At 32.9% G+C, this 8,950-nt stretch overlaps 1 long non-coding RNA gene across 1 annotated transcript; it reads right to left on the bottom strand.

The window, feature by feature from the left end:
- Window positions 1–3,932: 3,932 nt before the first annotated feature.
- On the bottom strand, window positions 3,933–5,087 carry LOC104802088. Its single transcript, XR_769984.2, has 2 exons — window positions 4,290–5,087; window positions 3,933–4,178 (listed from the first exon to the last, which is right to left on the bottom strand). It is a non-coding gene; the product is annotated as an uncharacterized LOC104802088 (long non-coding RNA).
- Between the last annotated feature and the right edge of the window lie 3,863 nt (window positions 5,088–8,950).

Raw genomic sequence — 8,950 nt, 5'->3', positions numbered from 1 at the left:
ATTATAGGAAATAGTAGTTTTTTAAATACAGATTTTGTAGTTATTTGCTTTATAAATATACAATAACACTACATAGATATTTTTCTTTTAAAACTGTTTGTAAAATGACAAGAAATGCTACCAAGTATATACCTTTTATGTCCCACAATATTTGCAGAATCTGGAGTATTCTATACAAACATATAAAAAAAATTCTTGTAGTAATTATTGATATGGATTCCAATTTTGAGTAAATTATTTAATTGATACTTTAACTGCGGAATAGGAAAAAAACAGAGAAAGGAGAAATCTTTACAGCTGGAAAATTTTAATATTCCATTATTGGTTATTACAGACTTATAAAGAAAAATCAACACAGATCTTCATTTTAAATGACAACATATATTTCTCCTAGTATATACTTCTGTAATGAGCCTATTAATACGTTTTTTTTTAATTCCCATACCGAACCCATTATAACAATTATCAACCGATCGGTCTTAGTTCCAATAAAACGTATATATATGCGGTTCCGAAATATTGATAGACTCGATTAAAAACGCTTATGATTTCTTGAAAAATTTAATGACAAACATGTTTTTGTATAGGTTTATTCATATTATACGACATTTAAACCATATATTAATACGGTTGATGAGTATATTTTAACTATATAAAGGCGTGTCATGCACAACCAATAATACGTCACCGCTTAGTGTGACTCTCTGTTACACGACGAGGCGAATAAAAAAGATATAATTCCACGGAGATGGTTTTCGCTAAAAAGACAAAATATATATATTCATTTTTATTAGATTATATTTTGCCGTCCAAAATAAATAAAAAACGTACAAATAAAAATGCACAACCATCATGACCGATTGATTTGAGACATGGACTATGGAACATAGATTCCGGTTGAGAATTTCGACACGTGGAAATATATCGTCATGAAGAATAGTTGCGCTTGTATAATGTTTTTCTTTTTTTCTAGCGGTTACTGCTGTCGTACGTGGTATCGTAACATGATAAAGATGGCTTGAGGATATTGTTAAATTCCACGTCATATGTGCCCAATACGTGTCAAGAAGACGTACGTATTACTCATGTACGTACGTATGTATATATATATGTCGGGGGCAATTCGATGAACAAGGACCAACGGGTTTTAGAACATGTCCACGTCCCACACATTTAACATGTTCAACCCTCCTACCCATTTGTGTCCGCCAAGCGCAAGCCTTTTGAAACTGAAACTATGTATTCTGTTTGTTTATATACAATAATGTGTATATATATATATATAATCGAATCTTAACAAAGTTGACCAACAATTTGTGAAAAGAACAATCTATGCTGATAATTTTTTAGTAACCAATACAATATGGTGTCAAATTGAGAGCAGACTAATAATATTGTATCGTAACCATTACAATATTACAATATGCTTTTAAACAATTTCATTTTCTGGTCTGCCTGCTTATTTAATTTTAAACCGAACGGGAAAAACAGCCAAGTGGGTGTTTGATAGTCGTCATATCGAAGGCAGTATACTATTAAGAGTTTGGAAATTTTATAATTAGAAAAAAAAAAAACGAGAGATACCTGTCGGTCTAACAGAAAACTTAAATCAACATCATTAGATTTATTACAAAAACAGTTATCCGTAGTAAGTGCTAAATATTTTTATAAAATTATTTTTTTCAAATAAAAAATAGTATCCATGAGATATATATCCAAAACGTTATATCCGTATTATTAGAAACATATTTCATTGTAATTTTAACTTTTTGGTTCTCCTTGAATGTGGGATGAGATTATATTATCCGGTCCGATTTATGACACAGCATATCGGAATTCACTGTATAACGCTTGATTGGATTCCTACTGAAATTCAATATAGATATTACATGCCATAATGATTACAGTTTATTTCGGTAACAATATCCACAGCTTTATGAAATTATTGAGAAACCGAAATATGAAAAGGTCAGTTCAGTGGGCGGTGGTGGGTCGAGTACTACACATCGGATAAATATTATCATTTCCCATTTTTGTAAATTTTCTGGAAATTGACTATTCAATTCGCGCATGCACGAAACATCGTAATTACTTATGTGATATATATATATATATATATATATATATATATATATATCGTTGTTATGTATGATTAGGAAACTCCATTGGTAATGGATAGTGTCACTAAAATAAAGAATCCTTTTGGTACGTACTTTACAATGATTTATAAATTAGATTAATGGGCCTAATGTGAGAAAGGGCCCTTTGTTCGATTTTCATATCAATCCAATCGATACATGGGCCTCTTCAAGCCCAGGTATATAGGTTTACATATTTTACAACTTCTCGACGTTCGAATATTTGATTAATAATATTTCCCCACTTTCTTTGCAAAAGGGATTATTTCTCAACAAATGGACATCATTCATAAGGTGTTTTATGTATATTAATGAAATGAAATAAATAATTTGCATGTTAAATATACATGTTAACACGCGTGAAATCAAACAGACTAATTTGCTTGACAAATCAGACAACAACTATTTAAGAAGAAAATATGTATAATTAACAGAATATTAAAATAAAAGCAAATGGAAAAAACCACAAACAATTAAAAAGTGTAAAAAAATCACATATATTTTCACTTATAAAAATGAATTATGTTACAAAACTATAGTTGTTAAAAAATAGCAAAAACTTGAATGACCATTGTATATTAGTACGTGAAAATTCCAATTGTTTGTAATATTATGTTTTTTCCTCGCATAATAAACTTTATGAAAACAAAATATATGATATTTTTTATATTCTTTTTTGGTAATGTTGGGAACCACCGCTGCTACCCAACCTTTACATACAGAATCGAAGTAGCCATCACCTACGCCTAACGATCTCACAGAGATCTGACCATCAGACGTGCCTAACGCTCGATCACCACTAGGTGGATATAGAACGCGCTGATGGAGTAAACCTCACGTCCACACGTACGTGCCTGCAACACACACATGAACGGTCAATCAGCCGTAACTGACAGACATCAGGTAAACGGGTAAGGAGTCGAACCCCCAACCTCTCGCTATGTTGATCATGTTTTTTTGCCAACTCACGTGGAGTTTTCCACTATTTTTCCCATGTTCATAAACATAATTGATATATTTTTTCTCTTAACTTGGGTGATATGACACCAAATGTTACGGAACAAAATAAATATTATTTCGAAAGGGAATGTTAATTAAAATTACATCAAATCCTACACGTAGCTCGTAGGAAAGACACTGAATAAGAGAGGTCAAAGTCTTCAAAAGTACATGGAAAAAGAAAAAACGCGATATGTCATGGAAATTTGTGTAATCCATGAAAAATCTTTTGGAAACCAAAAAGCAAAGTCTATTTTCGAAAAAAGTCTTTCACATTTACTTTTTCTATTTCTATCTTTTTATTTTTCTGTATACTATTCCATTTTTTTAATCTTTCTTATTTTGTAAATGTCAAAAGAAATTCCATTTCCCAAAAAAGAGAAGTTTGTCACACAGTCTATTTGTTCCATGATAAATTAATCTCCTTGCCTTCGATGTCTCTTCCCATCCTCATCATACATATAAATAAAATAATTAAAACGGAATCAATGTCAGTCGTGGTTCTAATCATCGAGTCGCTCGCGAGGCTGAGACCCGAATGAAATGCCAACTATTTCGCTAATGTTACATATTAATGTAATGGATATTAAGACTAATGCTGTCTGTTTAGGCATCGTGATAGGTTGTTGTCGAATTGTTCCTGAGGTCCAAACCCAACATTAAATCAGCCTTCTTTCTTGTGCTCTTAAAGCCATATTTTATAACGTGGCAACCTTCGAGCAAACACTGAATCGGAAATTGTTCCGATCTTTATTGAAAAAAAAATGTCTGATCACCGTATATATATATCATGTATATTACAAGTTATAAGCTCATACTCTTATTTAATGATTATTGTATTACATCTCCAAAATTGTCGACCGCATATCAACATATATATACTTGAATATTATCAGGTGGGCAAATGCCGATAAGGTTAAATTTCTTTTAACAAGGGGGAGATAATACAAAAGATTTAACAAATAGATACACAAAATTGGCTAACTAGCAAAGGCAAGAGAGGGGGTGGTCGGATCCTATGCAACCAGATTACTCATCATGCTGCAAGAACATCGAAATTATTCATCATCCATGCAAGAAATGGCAGTGAGTCCTCTCCTCAATCAACTCAGGAAAAAAACATTGAAAAGTGAAAATGAAATAAATAAACACCTAGGATTCGTTGCATTAATCTCTGAAATCTTCAGATCTGGTAGATCTCTGGATGTTAGATGAGAAACAGACAGATCTGAAGTGAAACAAAAACAAACAGACAATCATCATTCATGACCACACGAGATCCATATATATTAGGTTAATTGCGGTCTGACAGGAAAAAGCAATGATGACAAAATCATAGCGAATAATAATAAGCCATGAAAGAAGACATGAGAAAAAGGCCGTAATGATGAAAACCTTTTCTGCATCTCAGAGGGGAGGGGAAAGAAAGTCAGATTCCCTCATCATTGCCCCAATCTGAAAACCATATAACGGACCTGAATTTTTTAGTTTTCGCACCCAAAGATCTTGAACAGCCCACCATCGAAGTGCGCTTTTTACCTGCAAAACAATCACAAAGATCGGGTTTTGGTTCACGAAAAGTGATAAAGATCGAACCTTTTACATGGATGCCCAGATAGAAACCCTAGAACGAAAAGTTCTCTAGACGCAATAATTGGGGGGAATGAAGCCTGGTCCGACGACGCTAAAACCCTAATATTTTCAGATCTCGAATCGAATCTCCGATTACTTGCGTTAATCGAAGAAACGATTCATGATGATGAAGGAGAAGAAGAGCAGAGTCCTCGAGCCAGACAACATTCCCCTCAAAAAAGGAGCCCCTTCAATTCCATCTGCAATTTAATCTAGGGTTTTTTTCTCTTTCCCTTATCTCTTCGCCCCCCATGAGACGCGGCTGAGTTCAAGGGAGAGAGAGAGAGAGAGATTGTGGTGATGAAAGACGAAGTGATGATGAATAGAATGATGAGGAAGAAGGGGCTTTTATGAAGAAAATGAGAAGTGAAGAGCCAAAGCTAATAACCAAAAAAGAAAACATGGTTGCCAGACCCCAGACGGGCCAGACCCCTACCCCACAACGATTATGACCACGACCCCTCTCTCTCTCTATAGATACATACAAACTCTATGTATGCGTATATACACGTATATATGTCTTTTCAAGTTTCAAGATCTCACAGTAACATTGGATTTACTTTTTGAGACATGTCACTGGATTCCCATTTTTTACTGTGTTATTACTTGTTCAAGGAAATTAATAAAACCCAAGTCCACCTCCTCGCTTGATTCTCTTTCCATACCTTTTTGTATATGAGATTTTTTTCCCTATAACGTTGTATCTCTATATATTTATGTTTTATTTGCCAATACATGCCTATTGGACGTTATTAGAATCTACATGCATGCTATGTATATCAAGTAAATCGACAACAAAAATCAAGCTTGCTTCTTACAGCAGATTTGGATACGTAAGATCTAATTTTAGCCGTAATATTTAAATAATTCAAATTCAAAAGATTCTTACAATTTTGAATCGTAAGTGATTTGGGCTGAAACAATCAACAGGATTGAGAAAAAGGGAAAAATACAGAATGGGTGAAATATGGAAATAAACAGCAATAATAAAATTAATGGAATATACAGAAAAAAAATAAAATAATTGAAGTTGGAAAAGGAATCAAAAGTTAAAGGGTCTGTCTATAAAAGTTAGTCAGAGGAGTGGTTGAGTTATTGATCTGCCCGATATTAGCATTCCTCATTTATTATCTTTCACCTTTTTGATCTTCCCTTTTTTTATATATTTTTCTCGCGTTAAATTATTTTTGTATCACCATTATTAAATAAATTCGTCCGTTTCATTCAAATTTCAAACTTCCGCAGCAGTGCATCCCTACTATTTTTCATAAACAACAATAAATTATTATATGTTCGCAATTCGATTAGATCCTTGTCGATGCAAGCGAGTAGAACGCATGAAATTTTACCGTTAATTAGTTGTGTTTGTTCAATAAATAATTATAAGTCTAGTTTATTTAATTTAACATCGTCAACCAGAGGATCACGACCGATGAATAATAAAATCACATAAACACATTATCCAACAACGTAATTTAAGCAATAAAATAAATAAAAAAATTGTAGTTAAATGTGGCAAAAGTCGTAGAAAATTTGCAGCGATTTTTTATCGCAATCGGATGATTGACTCGCGATGATTATTGATTACAGTAATAATAATAATAATAACAAAGGCGAATAATATTTTTCTCTACGCATCATCTCGAGGTCGTCAATGTCGTTGGCCCGTTTTCATGGGCGACTACTTTTGGTTTAGGTCAAACCCAACAATCCATTTGGTTTCTTTCTGTCCCACCTTTTCATGCCCTTGTTTTTATATTTGCTTAACCACCATTTTACAATTATGCTTATGCGTTTTAATTTCCATCTTTCAATCCAGTTTTTTTTATATAAATTTTGCGTTGTAATATGTATATAAATATATGGCTATTATCTTGCAATTTTCATATTTTATATCTTTAAAAAATTCATATATATGAAGATACCTTATCATGCGTTACCAAAAAAATTGATGAACTCATTATATATATATATATATATATATGTATATCAGTATATATATATATATGTATATATAACGGTAAACGTTGAGTTTTTAAAAAAAAAGAAGAAGAAGAAACCAATTAAGCATGCTGTAGTTAATACTGTTGGGGGTTTATGATTTTCACGCGGAAAAACACTTAAATGAACTGACACTTATGTTTCTTAGGCAATAGCGCTAAGCTCAGCAAAATTCCGGTGGCAAAATCGATAAATAAATGTCATCTTTTCCATAAATCGGAAACAATTTTCATTTACTAATTCTATATATTATATGTTTTGAAATGTCAAGGTAATGTGTATATATATATATAAAGGCGATTCTAACTTTATAACAAAACAGATGGAAAAATACACAGCCATATTAAAGAAACCTAATTAGAAATCACGCGGTGTTTCTTTCCCGTTGGAGTTTTGTATGAGTATTTTTAGATTTTGTATATGGACCGTTGCGGTTGCATCGAGATTATGAAATTATGCATTAATGTCGTTATCTTATACATTTGATACGTCAGTAGCACATTAGTAAAGGCGGGAAATTAACCAAAAAAAAAAACAAAGCTATTAATTTATTTCTGTAACAAGAGAAGAGAGCCCGCGACATGTGCTGCGACATTTGTGAGCTTTCTAATGTCCAAGAATCCTCATGAATTCGCTGTGCTGCGTATATTAAACAAATACACAGCAGATTGTTCTGATACATATGTACGTATCTATATGCACGTGTATATATGCGTAAGAAAAATACGTATACTGTGCATGAGAATGACAAATGGAGAAGACGATTCTGGCTCCAGATTTCAACGTTTCGACAGTCTTCGAGACTTGTGTCTGAGGAGAGAGAGAGAGAAACACGTCGTAAATGTCAAATCCCAGCACATCCCACAACCCACGTTGTCCCCTCTTACATTCCTTTTATTTTATTCAAAACTTTAAACGTAATTTTATATTTTACTCACCATATTATTATTATTATTATTATTATTATTAGATGGGTGTCGTACCACTGTTTTCAAGGCTTTAAAACTCGGCAGCTGTTTTCAAATGGTTTCACATTATAAATTATATTAAAATTTGCACCCCCTATATAGTTAGTACTTAGTAGTGGAGAACAAAACACGATAAAATGGCTTCTCTATCATCTATCGCATGACTAATACATACATGCGTAATAGACAAAGGCTTACGAATGAAAGAAAAACAAACTAAAGATTGAAGAGATAATTCTATGGCTTAAATTGAAGTTTTTAAAAAAAGGAGGAAAATTAAGAATGTTAACAGAAATAGGGGGTAGCATGGTAATTAGCGAAAGATGAATGAGGAGTACAACGGCATTTAATGCGTTATTTGTTGGTATCCTCTGCATCTCATTTATTTCTCCCTCTGCCCCCCTCGAAAGAGATTCCAACTCATCTTATTCATTTTCTTCTTCTTTTTTTCTCTTTTTTATTTTTCCTTTTCTATTGACATCACCATATTATTCGTTTTCTTTAAAAAAAATAATTGTAACAACAATATTCAGCATATATATATATATATATATGTGACAAGTAGAAAATAATAATTTAAATAAAAAAAGGAAGGCAGTGAAAAAAACGAAAACAGAAAGTAACATGTGTGGATTTAAAGGCAGTGAGTGAAGAAGACGGTTGCTTAGGTTCCATCTTAACAGCCGAAGTTCTATAAGAGACCCATTCGAAGGTCCATTGATGAGACCCCTACTTGTCAATTCTTACCTCCCTCACTGTTATTTTTACCATTTCTCTCGAATACTCTCTCCTCTTTTACCCCCTTTATTTACTTTTCCGTATATATATATACATACATAGATACTTACACACTCAAAATCACAATAACTAATTTAAAAAAAAAAATCATGCAGAGCACGTCAAACGAGCCACGTGGGCTTTTCCTTGTCGTGTTTTTAGCGCGAGACGAGGACTGGCCCAAGAACTTGGGCTTCAACCAATATATGGGCTTTGAGATTGACAGAAATATTATTAAGCACATTTCTTATATGGGCCTATGATTTAGGCCCATATTAAACGGAATCTCAATAGGCTTGTATATGAAAGTTCGATGGGCAAGTTTAAGTGGGCTTACAAGGCCTTAGGAAATTTACGTTTCCACGTTTCCTTCTATTTTTGGGCCTAAATGCAAAAAATGGATTTAGTGTTAGAAAACATGGCGCAGTAGGCCCA

Source organism: Tarenaya hassleriana, unplaced genomic scaffold (assembly GCF_000463585.1).
Source record: "Tarenaya hassleriana unplaced genomic scaffold, ASM46358v1 Cleome8, whole genome shotgun sequence".
In the NCBI taxonomy this organism is placed as follows: domain Eukaryota; kingdom Viridiplantae; phylum Streptophyta; class Magnoliopsida; order Brassicales; family Cleomaceae; genus Tarenaya; species Tarenaya hassleriana.
Note: the sequence above shows the minus strand (reverse complement) of the source record. Positions and strands in the feature narration are given on the sequence as shown.